General features: G+C 38.8%; 1 protein-coding gene across 1 annotated transcript in view; it reads left to right on the plus strand.

Moving 5' to 3' along the window:
• Positions 1-15333, plus strand: part of LOC129673668 (potassium/sodium hyperpolarization-activated cyclic nucleotide-gated channel 1-like) — a 147906-nt gene that overhangs the window by 43216 nt on the left and 89357 nt on the right. The window lies entirely within an intron of this gene.

Below are 15333 nucleotides of genomic sequence, written 5' to 3' on the forward strand. Positions count from 1 at the left end.
GGAAGTATATGATAAATGTGATACAAATTGTAAAAAAACTTACTTTTAGTGATTACTCCACAAGAATGCCTATAGAGTCAACTACCTTAGGCCCATGGGGGCTTACAGAGATTCAACCACCAACCAAACAGCATGCATGGACAGGTACTCGGCCTTCTGCACATATGTAGCACAGCTTGGTCTTCATGTGGGTCCCCCAGCAACTGGAGCAGGGCCAGCTCTGATTCTGATGCCTGCCAATAGATCCTGTTCCCTTAAATGGGCTGCCTTGTCTGGCTTCAGTGGGTGAAGCCAGGGCAGGATGGTTTCCTTGGGGACCACCACCCTCTGAGAAGGAGAGGGAAGAATGGGTCTGTGTGTGAGAGAGAGAGAGACAGAGGGGGGTAACTGGGAGGTGAGGAAGGGGGTCTGTGATCAGGATGCAAGGTGAATAAACAAATTAATGGAAAAATATAGATAATGAAACTGTAACAAAAACAAAACAAAACAAAAACAGAACATAAAAAAAATGTGAGCAAGCTACCTGTTGCCTGCCATTTGCCAGAGGCTGTACTGATTTACTCCAGCTGAGAGAACACAGCTGGAATGTCAGTTAGGTGAGCATCAGCGCACCTGGCTAGACTTACCACAGTCACCTGCTATTTTCTGAGACACATCCTTCTGCTGTACCCCAGGAAGCAGACAGTGAAATTAGGAGCTTTAATCTCAAAAATCAGGAGCCTCGAGTTATGTGGGTTTTAACTGTAACACAGATTCTCTCAACTAGACAAGGAATGCAACGCTGAATTTAAAGTTTGATTGAAAGGAAGAGTTCCTAGGCTACCTTGGCTCTTCATACCAGCAGTTTTACTGTCTGAGACAGGAGGCTACTGCAGCGTACCTGTTGTGTTTGAAGAAATTCCTTTCACATCAACGACAGACTCACAGAGCAAACACGGGTACTTTAAACCAATGGGAGAGGTACCACAAAATTAAAATTGTTTCATTTCCTGTGTGTTAATTACCAACTCACAAAATTTCACAAATAAAATATTTTTGCAAAAATAAAAGCAATGAATCTGTTAGTTTTTATAACGACTTGAATGAACTTTGAAAATAAATGAATTTTTTTCATTATTTGTTTTGAATTTTTTTTCCAATTCAATATATAAATATTATGGTTCAAATATTTTCCAGTGTGTTACCTTTATATTTAGGGTACAGTGTTACATACATTTTTTTACAGCCTAGGGCTAACTGCTGTTTTCACTCTGATCCATGCTTTATGACTAATTATTTTCATACTATTTGTAAATGTGGATGTTTCCACATATAAAACCTTTCTTGCTAACTTGTTTTCAGGATCAGATTTGGAGCTAAGAGTTTACATGTTATTACCACATCTTCACCAACTATAGTTTGGCAATTTGGCACCTCACAGGTTCCAGCAGGGACTCTGGCTAAGGATCAGTGTGCCTACTGGCTGCCAGTGGTCACTTCCCTCCCTGTTTCTTACCATTCCCCGTGGAGTGTTGAGAATGTTAAGTATTCCTGGCCAAAGATTTGTTCCATCAGTGGAAGCAACATGCTGCTCTGGACAGCAAGGTGTTAGATACATCATCTCTAAAATGCTGCAGGAAGAAATGCAAGTTCTCCCTGGCCATCTGGAAGATTATTCTAAGCATTGCAGCAAATACTGAGCTCGTCTTATAATGTGTTTCAAATACTACCAGCTGTGGCTCTGACAGATCTACTGAACTCTTTTCAGTTTATACTACGTAAATTTATCATCCAAAAACCTGGAAAACTCTGGACCAATTCTGATCTTAAGGGTATACTCCAACAATAAGAAAACAAAAACAAAAACAAAAACAAAAACACAAAACACTTGGAACTCAGTGAACTGGCAATGTCAGGGTTCTATAGGATCTACCAGTAATATTTTAAAAACTTAATTTATGGAGTTATTAATTGTATAAAGCCTGAATAGTACATAATCTGAAGAGCCAGCCATCTTTGAGAAAAATGTCCTTCCTCCTCCTTCTGAGGAACACAAGCCACTATGTTGTCTTATCTGCCCAGTGCTACATGGATACATACATGAGCACAATTCATCATTTAACAATGACTAACAGAATAATGCAGTAAATACAAAGTTGCTTTCTAGCACAGTTAAGTATCACAAAGAATAGATAGTTGTATGTGACATACTTTCATGCCAGTACTAATATCATGCTGTGTGTGTGTGTGTGTGTGTGTGTGTGTGTGTGTACACATGTGGGCAGTTTGTGTCCATACACACATTCGTTCTACATCATGCTGGCTGCAGCGTGAGTAGGCAGGAGGGATTTCTCAGCTGTCTTATAATCTTCTGGGACTATTGGGTCAAAGCTTGTTGAGCAGGTACCAGACTGAATATGTGAGTCAGTGCAGCCCGATGGAAGTAACCCCCTCCTTTTCAGGGTGAGATTATCCAAAAGCTCCCAATAATTCTCAGTTTCTGTTTTATAAGTAATAGCTAAGTGGTTCTTTCATTTATTCTCTGACATATATGAGAGGAAGCAGTGATGACAGGTTGTCTTCAAAACTCACCATCTTTCTTCATCTGCTTCAGTGATATAGGTTTGTGCTGTCCTGGGCTTCCTTGTGATTTTAACATAGCATTTAAACATTTTTTAAGAAACCTCTTATTATGATCACTTTTCATCCAGAAAGACAAACGGGATGGGCATTGGAAGAAGGAGAAAACAAGAAAAAGGACAGGAGCCTACCACAGAGGGCTTCTGTAAGACTCTACCCAGCAGTGTATCAAGACAGATGCTGAGACTCATAAACAAACTTTGGGCATAGTGCAAGAAATCTTATGAAAGAAGGAGGAGATAGAAAGACCTGGAGAGGACAGCAGCTCCACAAAGAGAGCAACAGAACCAAAAAATCTGGGCACAGGGGTTTTTTTCTGAAACTTATATTCCAACCAAGGACCATGCATGGAGATAACCTAGAAACCCTGCTCAGATGTAGCCCATGGCAGCTCAGTCTCTAGTAAAGGAAACATGGACTGTCTCTGACATGAACTCGGTGGCTGGCTCTTTGATCACCTTCCCCTGAGGGGTGAGCAGCCTAACCAGGCCACAAAGGAAGACAATGCAGACAGTCCTGATGAGACCTGATAGGCGAGAGAGATGGAGGGGGAGAAGGAAGTTCCCTATCAGTGGACTTGGAGAGGGGAATGGGAGGAAAAGAGGGAGTGAAGGAGGACTGGGAGGGAATGAGGGAGGGGGCTACAGGTGGGATATAAAGTGAATGTAATTAATATAAAAAAATAAAAAATAAACCTCATATTGTCACACGATGGAACTTCTGAAGGCTGATTTACTACTTTTTCAGATAATCTCACTTATACTTCTGATTTCAATTGTATCATCCAAAGTCAATCTACTGTATTAAAAATTAAGACTTTCACTTCATTCATGAGCCATAGTCTCTATTGTTTCAATTAAGTGCTAGAGCTAGGACTCTAGCTGTTGCTACTCCATTCAGCTCCGAGAGTCTGTGGATTTGTTTCTGACTCTGACCTTTCTGGAGAAAGCCCGGTATCCTTTTTCCATGCCCCTTTTCTTCCTGAGCCGTTTAATAAAGTAATGGTCCTTCATCAGTGGTTTAGTTTCTGCCCTTAGCCACTTTCTCGGGTACTGGAAAACAAAACAAAACAAAGCAAAAATACAAAACAAAACAAAACACGATACCAAAGTATTTTTCATTCATTATTTCAAAATTTAAGGATCCAAGTATGACTGGTTTTAGTTCTATTAAAGTTTCAAGGTTCTTCCCCACTTTTTCTTCTAACAGGTTACGTGTGTCTGCTTTTATGAGGTCTTTGATCCACTTGGACTTTAGTTTTGTGCAGGGTGATAAGTATGGCTCTATTTGCATTGTTCTCCATGCAGATATCCAGTCAGATTAGCACCATTTGTTGAAGATGCTGTCTTTTTCCATTGTATGGTTTTGGCATCTTTGTCAAAGATCAGGTGTCCATAAGTGTGTGGGTTTATTTCTGGGTGTTCTATCAACTATTTTTTTTTTTTTACTATGTAATGACATGAAATAAAATTCTCTTAGATGTATAGTGAAATATATAGAAAATTTATGAAAATAAAATAGAAGTCATCCAAATTATTTCTCTACTTAACTACATTATAAACACAAATTTTAGAAACTAAGTGAGAAATAATGCTGTCTTTTGTTATAATTTCTTACTGTGGAGGAAGAATATAAATGTCTTTCTTATTTCTTTCAGTTTCTAAAGGGAAAGATAGTGTTTTTATGAGTAAAGATCTAAAGCATGAAGCTTGTCAGCTGGGGTAGTATAGAGTGTCAAAAATTAAGGAGGGATGAGAGGTTTTTTTTTTTTTTTCCATGAGAATGGTTAGAGTAAGCATTACTGGAAGAATCCCTAAGGCAAACTTCTCCTGTTTAGGTAGAAAGAATACCAGGAGCTGTATCCTGATGTCCAAGTGTACAAGGTGGGTGGTTCTCAGACGAGTAGGCAAATGTCTCAGGCTGATGGAGAGTTTAAGGGAGAGACAGGGCATGTAATTAAAAGGTAACAGGGTTTAGGGGCCCACTGCCAGGGCTATGGCTTCTACTTATACTGAGATAACCATCCCCTGATAGGATTGGGATTAGAGGAGTGGCCCAGCTTTGCTTCTGTCTTTGGCTTTAAAGTTCATGTTTATGCTATAATGAGTTACTGCAAGAAGGCAAATAAAAGGCTCTGAATGCAAGGAAAGGGGGAACAACAGGCACTGAGTATAAAATATTAGTGAAAAACCGGTTCCATACAGGACATACTCTCTTTTTTCCCCCTTTACTAAAGTTAGTTTATTGTGTGAGAGATTTACATTCTGGGCAGAGAACTCATTTCCTGGGTGAATGACCTCCATGGCTTGAGTCAAACACCTTGCCTTTCAAGATAAAAGGTCAGCCACTGTGGAGACTTATGAGGGAAACCTGAGAAAACAGAGCAAATAGATGAATGAAACTGAACTGTAGTTTTGCTAATTGCTAGGGGCAGAAACAGAATTCTCAAACTTAAACTCAAAAAGCCAATATAAGCATTCTCCTTGACTGATAGTCAAAAGTGAAATCGTATTTTCTCATTTTTTAAAGCAATTTTCAATTTCTTTTCAAGACATTTCTTTTATAAGTTCTTATCACCAAAGAGGTGTGAAGCATTAGCTTCAAGATACAAGCCTGATCAACAGGCTCTTTGTTGTTAGTGGTGACAGTAACCGCCCCCTCTCTGAATCAATTAGTCAGGAGGCTTGGCTTGCTAAGCATAAGGTCAAAGGGAAACAATTTTAACAAGGAAATTAAATGGAAGAGTTTAGTGTTGGCAAGTTATTAACTCTTTTTCATCGTAGTTCTTAACTGATCTGGCAATCAGACATCTAATAATTTTCAATGCCAAGAAATGTGTGTGATGAAAACAATGTTTACAAAATGTGCTAAAATGAAAGCACAACTATTCAGCTAGGAGCACAGGAGCTTTATCTTTTTATCAGTTTTTTTGGTCCAGATGTACCCCTTTCGCATAAAAATTATGTAAAAACGTTAGTAGTAGTTTCTCTATCCTGGATGGTTAACTAGGAACAATATCTGTTTTATAAGTTTAGTAAGAGTTTGAAGAAAATTGTCTGTGTAATGTAGACTGGGGATAGTACTCTACTGAACAAATATGTGTTATCCCTGGGAATTATAGAACCAATTTAATATTACACTCCAGGCTAAGGTGCAAGTCAACGATGCTAATCTGCTGTGAGTATCTCTCTAACAGTGAGATGTGTGGTGACATGTCCCAGACTATACTCGGGGACTCTTGGAGGACTTTTATTCACTCGTTTTTCTTTTCAAATAATATGTCCACTCTCATCTGTGTTCGGTACCAAGTTCTAATTCTGTTAGCTCTTAGGGGAATGTGATAAGGCAGCATTCCTCTCTTGTGAGGACTTCTGTTGCATCAGGAAAGAGTAAAATAATAGATGTGTACTTGTGAATGTACATTATTCTCAATTAGTAGAAAGTAAAGAAGAGGAAACAGTAGCAACAAATAGAGGAACATGTGAGATCCTTTCTTTTCTCTCTGGCCCTTTCCTGGATCTGTGTGTGATCTGCTGAGTTCTGGGAGGCTGGTGGAGTTCCTCCAGAGGAAATTCAGATAGAGTTTGGAGGAAATAAGAGAAAACATTTACATTTTGATATTGAAATCTGTGCTAATAGATTTTAAATTAAACAGCACTTTACTAGGGAGATTTTAATTCTTACAGTCTGTAATTGTTAATAACATTAAAATAATGAAATAATTAAACATGATCACATATTTTATATATAGAAATATATTTATGTATAATACATACTAATATATAAAGATATAATATATGTGGTTGATTGATTTTCTTTAAAATATAGCATGTCTTCCTATCTTATGTATTGAATTGAACACACAGTCAGAGTAGCATTCAATTTTAAGCTACTGGAATCAACTCAAGGATATCCTCTATCAGACATGTTTAACTGGCCCATATTTATTATTAAGGAAAAATTTTAAAAAGCAACATTTAAGCAGTTGTAAGAAAAACAAAGCACTTTTCACATGCTGGTGATATAAAGACACATTGGTAAAATAAAACAAAGAATGAAATCTTGTAGGTCATGAGGGCTATTTTCTTTTCTTTCAGTTGTGGATAGATTGTGCAGTACAAAATTGGCATCTATTGAGTGTCTTCTGCATAAATTAATAGAGTAATTCTGCAAGATGGATAGTGACAAGAGTAAAATAAAAGATTAACTAAATTATGCTTTATGAAAATCTCACCCAGAAGGCTAGAAACTGCTCTACATTTGAATCTAAGTAATGTAATAACCAAATAAAATTACTCAGAAGATAAATCACAGTATTACTAGAAATGTTTAATAATTACGCAATGAATGAACAGTTTAGGAAAAGATCACAAATTTTAATTAAGCTAGCAGTTATATAGGAGTGGCTCAAAAGTATTAATCCCAGATTCAGAAATAACTTCTTTAAAATTTAAAGAGGTGATATGTTATGGGAAAACAGTAAAGCTTTCTGTCCACACACCAAAAAATTTCAGGAACTTCCAGGCATATAAAAGTAAATGCTTCTGAGTGTTGGAAGAGAACTCTTGTGTGACAAAAAGGAGGGAAAAGCACTAAAACGGACAAACAGAGGAAGGGGAAGTCTTAGCATATCTGGTCGTACTCAAAACACACATTGCACAGGAACAGTCCACAGCAAAGTTTTTAATTTTTTTTTTTAATTTTTATTTTTGGAGGGAAGCAGTAGAGTCTGTTCAAATGAACATATAAATTCTACTTAAGCTCTGATTGATATAAGAACCGGCAACACAAACAGTTAAAGATAAAGGCACAAAACTCTTCCGGAGCCCAGGATAGTAGAAAGTGCAGCAATGAAAATCAGCCCAAAGAAAAGAGCAAAGAAACATGCCATCATTGTCTTTATCCCAGAGTGTGGGATAAAGTCCACGCGCGGACTTTAGAAAATTTAGCCCTATATGGAAATTGCTGTTAGTCATATAGTCTGAAAATCTAAAGTAACTATGGAATGTCTTCCTAAGGCTCGGGGACTATTAGAGAAGAGGGTTTGAACGATTATAAAGGGCAGATATAGGGATATCTGGTCTGAGGTAGTGCCTGGTTAGGGAAGCTGCACCAATTCGTTCTGACAACACGGTGGCCTAAGCAAGAGATGAGTCCAGCTGACCAGGAAACACAAATGGGGGAAATCTCACCAGGTCCCCTCTTCTTGGGGAAGAGCTACAGGCTTTTAATGGCTACAGAGAAAGAGAGAATCAGTCTTCTTCAGAGATGACTTCCTAGATAAGTTAGCCAATCCTAAGCATTGACCAGTGTTTGGCTGTGAGTCACATCATCTGCTTTGAGACACTGCTGGGCAGAGTCTCTCAGAGGACAACTCTGATAGGCTCCTGTCTGCAAGCTTAGCAGAGTATCCTTCATGGTGTCAGGGGATGACACTCTCTGGTCTTTGGTTGGGCCAGCCATCAGTGGGGCATTCCCTCAATTTCTGCTCTGTCTTTATCCCTGCGCATCTCATAGACAGGGTAAATTTTGGGTCTAAATTTTTTTGTGAATGGGTTGGTGTTCCCGCCATTTACTAGACTAGTCTACCTAAAGGGTATTCTCTTCAGTCTCTGTAGTCTTTGCCATTGGGAGTCTCTGCTTGAATCCCCCTCATCTCCTCCCAGGAGCCTATCCTGACTTTGGTCTCCAGCTTTTCAACAGTGCAAAGAAAGAGAAAAGGACCTGGAAGTGACAGGAGCTCCACAAGGAGACCAACAGAGCCAACTAACTAGGGCCCAAAGTGGTTTGCTGTGAGTGAAGCACCAAGGATCATGCAGAAACTGGACCTAGGCCCCTACAAAGATGTAGCAGATGGGCAGCTTAGGCTTCAAGTGTGTCCTCTAGTAAGGGAAGTGGGGACTGCATAGCACATGGACTCACTTGCCAGATTTTGATCACTTTTCCCTGGCAAGACTGCCTTGCCAGGCCACAGGAGAAGAGGACATGCTCTCTCCTCATGTGACTTGATGAGCTGGACTGGGTGGGACAGGGAGCTCCCCTTTTCTAAGGAAAAGGGGAGGGAGAGAGAGTGGGACTGAGGGGGAGAAGGGAGGGGCTGTAAGGATGTAAAGTAACAAAATAAGTGAGTAAAAATTTTTAAAAAATAAAAAGAGGCTAAAATCTTACACAAAAAGGAAAAAAAAAGAAATAAAGATATTACACAACTCAAATGAAAATGATCTCTTTTAAACAGTTTTAACTCTTCACTGAATTCAGTTTTCAAACCCTGTGTTGTCTTTGTAATTTCACTCAGCTCTATGTTTCCTTGGACATCACTCAGGCATTTACTGGTGCCATCTTTAAGTTCACTGAGCAATGTGTGGGACTGGAAGGAGAGCAGGGAAGGGGCTACAAGGATGTAAAGTGAATAAAATAAAAAAATGAGAAAAATTACATTAAAAAGTTACCTAATCCTGTTTTTCAGCTCTAAACACATATAAATATGAGCAGCATTGAATCAACTCATCAGGTTGTACTTAAAAATTTATATATGATAAGAAAAGGGTTCAAGAATTTGAGAAATGTGGGGCACATGGAAGAATTTGGAGAGAGGAGAAGGCTCATATGTAATTTTCTCAGAAACTGAATTATAAAAGAATATTATAACCTCAAAAATAGAAGAAACAACAATAAGTGAATATTTAGATATGTTTTAAATTTAATCTCCTTAAGTTTATTAATTTTACATACATGGCATCTCTTCATATTTGGAAGGACTTTGTGGCTTAAAAAAAGTGTATTTATGTTATGAAGCATTTTTTTTTTTTCTCAGACAAATTTTCATTATATATATCCTTGGCTAGCTTGCATCAGGCTGGCCCTGAACTCACAGAGATCTGCCTTCTTTTGCTCCCCATGCCCCACAATTCTGTGATTAAAAGCATGTGTTACCAAGCCAGACCCATGGAGCATTTAAAAAATGTTTTCATTATTATAATTTATTACACTTTATTCACTCTGTATCCCTGCCGAAGTTCCCTCCCTCATCTCCTGTCAGTCTCACCCTCTCTCCTTCTTCCATGTCCCTTCCCTAGTCCACTGATGGGGAGGTTCTTCTCCCCTGCTATCTGACCTTAGCCTATCAAATTACATCAGAGCTGTCTGGATCTTCTTTCTCTTTGGCTCAGTAAGGCCACCAGGCCAGGGGAGGTGATAAAAGAGTGGGCAACAGTGTTCATGCCAGTGACAGCCCCTGCTCCCCTTACTAGGGAACCCACAGGAGACTGAGCTGCCCACTGGCTTCATCTGAGCAAGAGGTCTAGGTCCTCTCCATGGTCCTCCTTGGTTGTTCATCTGTCTCTGAAAGACCCTGTGAGCCCAGATATTTTGGCTCTGTTGGTCTCCTTGTAGAGCTCAATGTAAATATATTTAACATAAAACATTATACACATATTGTATTTGATCAGATTGTAAATAATAAGCAAGGAATCCAATGAACCTTTGAAACTTGTTTGTCTTTATTAAAAATTAAGACAATCTAATTAAACACAAAATGAGACTATGTTTACTATCTTGCTTCTCTTAAACTGTAATGATTTTAATATGCAATGTTTGTCCAGGTATTCATAACAAGTAGTCTCATGCTTTCTAAGTAGAAATGTAGGCATGCACTGCTTTAGAGAATGTATTGACAGTTGCTATCAAAAGTAAATATACACATTACTCTGATTTAATAATGTTCTTTGCTTTCAATATTTTTTTATCTAGATATATGTTAATATGTACACAGAGGCATTACAATAATATGGCTAACACAAATGGCTAAAAAAACCCTCAAATATCCATGAGTAAAGGAAATGTAAAATATATACATAGTATTTTATGTATATAGAAATTTAACTTTTCATTAGATTTTGTATAAGATATTAATGTAAAAATGGTACTACTCATTACTTATGTAAGAATTTTCATTTACATAAAACCATGTGTTTATATTTATTTACAGTCAAGGTTTAATTGTTCTTATGACATATTTTAACATTTCACACTTTTTTGTCTTTAAAGTATGATTGTGCTGAGTTATGATTGTGAAAGTAAGTTTGATGTTTCTATACTTACAAATCAATCAGAATTTTCTTTCTGGTTTCCATTTTACAGTGATTTCAAAATCACATCCTGGGTTTGCTTTTTATAAACATCTATGGGCATTCTTACCTGTGATAGCTTCAATATTTGTGTCAAAATGTTATATAATGTTACTTTATGGAAACAACATAATGTTACATTTTAGCTTCTTTCTTCCTCAAATTGTTACTGAATCATTCTTCCAGCACAATTTACTGCACAATGTATCCCTGACTCTTTGACTTGAACTCATACCTTTGAGTTGTAGTCAATCCAAGATAGAGCATGTTTCTGGTTTCCTTGTGTTTCATTACCTTCCTTAGCTGTCTGTCCAGTGTTGGAGTGGTGTGCCACCATGCCCCACAGACTCAGGTCTTCCTATTTGCACAGCAAATGTTTCACTCATTGATCCATGTCTCTAGACCTGTACTATATTATTATTTTATAAGAACTTTTCCAAGAAAACCTTAAAAATATTTTGTTATGTTTATCCTTTGAAGTGAAAAAAAAATCACAAATAATCCAATTCACTTGAACTTTAAAAAGACATTTTGGAAGAATCATCATATTTATAATGTTAAGTTTTTGGACTGTATTTTTTTTGTTCAAATGTTTTTTTAATGTTTTTTTTTGTAAAGTTTGTTGTTTTAAAAATGTGTTATCTTATTTTGTTGTTGTTTATTACTGATTTTTTCACTTATATTTGCAATTATGAAAGGAATCATTATTCTTATGATTAGAGTTCATTGTTAGAAGAAGCACTGACTTTTTAAAATCATGTACAACTTATATGAACTCTTACATTTATGCTATTTGTCACGGTTATCCAGTTGATTCTTTTAAGTTTTTAGGAAGAAAAGAGTATCAACATTTCCCCGTGTGTGTGAAGAAATTGGCTGTCTTGTTCTGATTGTCATAGATCTAGTGTTTCACATTAAGCCTGACATTGGCAGTTGCTTTCCAGAGAGACAATCAAATTTGTCTGAGTGTAAGACACTGAGATTCTGTGCTACTGCTTTCTTCAGCAGAGTTCTTCTGACAACATGTGTTTAGATTTGCAATATGTTTTAGCATTTGTCCCCACTCTACTAACAAGCCCATAAACCTTGGTGTTCCTTTCAGAATTTTCCAATAAGTCATCAGATTTCAAGTCACCCATCTATCATTTTTTTAGTCTCATTTCACATGTGCTTGAGTCTGCTGCATGGAGATTTTATTTTAGATTCATATTAATCTTCTGCTGCTGTCTGCAAGTTGATCTTAAGCAGAGTATTAAAGGAGACAGGGAATGTTTTGAAAGGCTAACACTGCTAGTATATACAGAACACCAGTCATTACCACCAATGATACACTCTCTTGAAATAAATTTATAATTGATACTCTCTGGTAAGTCCTCAGAAAACAAGTTCCTTTGAAGTACAGGACACTTCACAGACAGTGCACATCAGAGTGAAGCATGATGGCAGTCTGGTTTCTAAGGGGACTTTAAGACTCGCACTTCAGTCAACTAAGAAACATGTCAAGAGACATGTCAAGAGATTCTTAGTGGTTCCAGGTCTTTATGTTTCATTTTGCTTCTTAGTTTCCTAGTGTTCTCATTAGTTCATTGTGTTTATTCTACCCTGAGGCTTCAGGTTTTACCTTCTCCTAAAGGAAGCCTCTCATAGGGGCCCACATTCTAAACAACTGTAGATCAGCACCATGCGTGTGAAGGGACTTTGTCTGTACACTGGAACTGACTTTGACTAGACTGATACAACATACACATTATCAGTTTTAAAGATCATGTGTTTTAAGAATTATAATAGATAAAACACAATCTTTATGCTGTAGTTGGAGCAACAAATGACTTTCTTTGTTGTTGTTGTTGTTGTTTTTTTTTACTTAAATCACTTTTTCCGTTAATTTATTTATTTGTTCATTTTACATCCCAATTACAACCCCACTCCCTCCTCTCTTCCCAGTCCCACCATCCCACCCTTTTCCCCCATACTCCCTTGCCCCACTTCCTCTCCTACTCCCCACCCCCAAGGAGTACCAACCCACCCTGGCACAAATGTGTCATTTGGAATAAATACCCCCTTTTTTCACTAAGGCAAGACAAGGCACCTCTGCTAGGGAAACATGATACAGAGGGAGGCTACCGAGTCCAAGTCAGAGACAGTCACTGCTCCAGATGTTAGGGGACCCACTTGAGGATCATGCAGCCCATCAGCGTCATGTGTGTAGAATGCCTAAGGACCAGTCCATGCCTGTTCTTTGGTAGGTGGTTCAGTCTCTATGAGCCCCCATGGGCTCATAGTTGGCTCTGTAGGTCTTCTTGTGGTGTCCTTGACCCCTTCAGCTTCCTCAATCTTTCCCCTAACTTTTCCACAGGCCTCCCCGATTTCCACCTAATGTTTGGCTGAGGGACACTCCATCTGTTCCCATTATCTGCTGGACGAAGTCTCTAAGATGACATATTTACTTGGCTCCTGTCTCCAAGTAGCAGAGCAGCATTAATGATGTCAGGGGTTGAGTCTCTCCCATGAGGTGGGTCTCAAGTTGTGTCTTTAGTTCCAATATGAGCTCTGGTTTTTCAGCAATTCTGTCATATTTCATATAAACCACGAAGCTCAGGAAAGGTTTACTAAAACCTTCATCATTATTATCACCATATTGAAATAGAACAAAGAGCGTTTGGCTAAACAATAAATAAAAGAGAAACTTATGAAGCTTTAGTGTTACATTTTGGTTGCTATATTTTTACATTATGAAAATTGTATTTTTATATTTTTACATTATAAAATGTAAAATATAAATATATTTTTACATTATATTTTTAAAATTATTTTTACATTATGAAAAAACTTAAATTTATGTTTAAATATGTTTTCACACTCACAACTAATAATAGGGGGATCAGGGAAGTATGCAAAATGGATGAAAATAGAGGGATGTTTATAGTTTAATGATAAAAGTGGAACTGAACGGTAGAAGATCTGGAGGCAGAACCATACGTTTGGCTTTGTTTACCCTTGTGGCATTTTTCTGTCTGTGGCATCTAGTATTGTCCTCTGACCTTGTGGTTTCCAAGGTTCCTATGTTGTTAGATCAGAGTGCTATAATGTTATTTCCATGTCTCTGGCCATTAAAATTATGACCATGGATCTATTTTATGAGGATCTGTGTTTTGATTGGTTGAAAGCAGATGCTGTGTGACTCACTGTTCCTTCCTTTGCTTCTCAGGAGCCTCTTTGTCCTTGTCTTTCTTGTTAGTTGGCTTCATTAGAGATTTCAAGTTTTCTTTGGGGGAAAAAAACCTAAGTAACTCACCTCAGCACCCCTCACCTTTTTTTTTTTTTTTTTTTTTTTAAACAATGTGCTACAGGTTGCCACCCTGACAAAGACTATCTCTCTGAAGGATCCCCTTTCCTCATGCTACCTTAGCAGACAGTAAACCAGAGGACCCATGTCTTGGCAGGGTGAGCTTGTCTTTGAAGAGGCTGGAGGCAATGCTCTCTTGTCTCTGGAACAGATGTTTGGGGCTGCTTACAGTCTGGAAACTCGTCCGACTTCCAGGATGCCCTGCTGAGTGAATGCTACCTTTGGCAGCACATTTTGCTTCTATTAACTAATCCAGTGGGTCCGGGAGACATCCAGAGAATAAGAGAGATCTGAGAACGCTGTCCTCAGCATCATTCACACGTGGTCAACTTCACCAGAGACTACTTCATGGCGTTCTGACTGGAGTCCCAGCTATCTCGACTTCTGAGCATAGTGTTGCTGAGCAGAGACGGGCATATTTATCTCTGCGTGGTTATTGATTGGTATAACTTATCTTAAACGAAAGGTCAGCTCAGGCCATTTATCTCTTACACATCCCCTCCCCGCCCCCAGCAGTGGTGTCCAATAGATTTGCTCATATATGTGTTGATGCTAGCGGCTGTCTTAGAAAGGAATCCCACTCCTGCTTAAGGAGCTGTGTGAGAATAAGCAGGATAAGTAGAAAGAGGTCAGTTGTCTGTCCCTAGGTGCAGGTCGTTAATCTGAAAAGCCCCAGGCAGCTGATTATCCAGGGTTACAGAGATCTGTTTGCTAGTTGTGTGTCCTGCCCCACCCCATTCCTCCCACGTTTTCGCCTCTTGTCTTCTTGCTTCTCTCCTACTCTGTCCCTTTCTCTCTCCTTCCACGAATTTTCTCTCCCAGTCTGTGTAAGCCTATACCTTTACAAAGTGAATTTATAGTGTCAGAATTAACCTGACCCTCTTTCTCCAGCTGTAACATCACTCCAACAGGCGTTCTCCATGAGTTTTGGGCGATTTATTCTGGAGTAAGGCAACTTGCTAACTCAGCCTCCTCTCTCTCTCTCTCTCTCTCTCTCTCTCTCTCTCTCTCTCTCTCTCTCTCTCCCTCTCCCTCTTTCCCTCCTTCCCTCCCTCCCTTTCTCCGTCTCTTGCCTCCTCCCCTTTCCCTCCCTTCCCTCCCCTTAATCCCCTCCCCTTTCTGCAAACCCACGCTCAGCGAGCCTCTCCCTAGACAGACAGAGGGACAAGCGCCGTCCGGGCCGGGCGGAGGAGTTCAATGTCACGCTGGGCCGAGGCGGCCCGGGAGAGCGGCGGGGCGCGC

Source organism: Psammomys obesus, unplaced genomic scaffold (assembly GCF_907164565.1).
Source record: "Psammomys obesus unplaced genomic scaffold, mPsaObe1.curated_primary_1811, whole genome shotgun sequence".
NCBI lineage: Eukaryota > Metazoa > Chordata > Mammalia > Rodentia > Muridae > Psammomys > Psammomys obesus.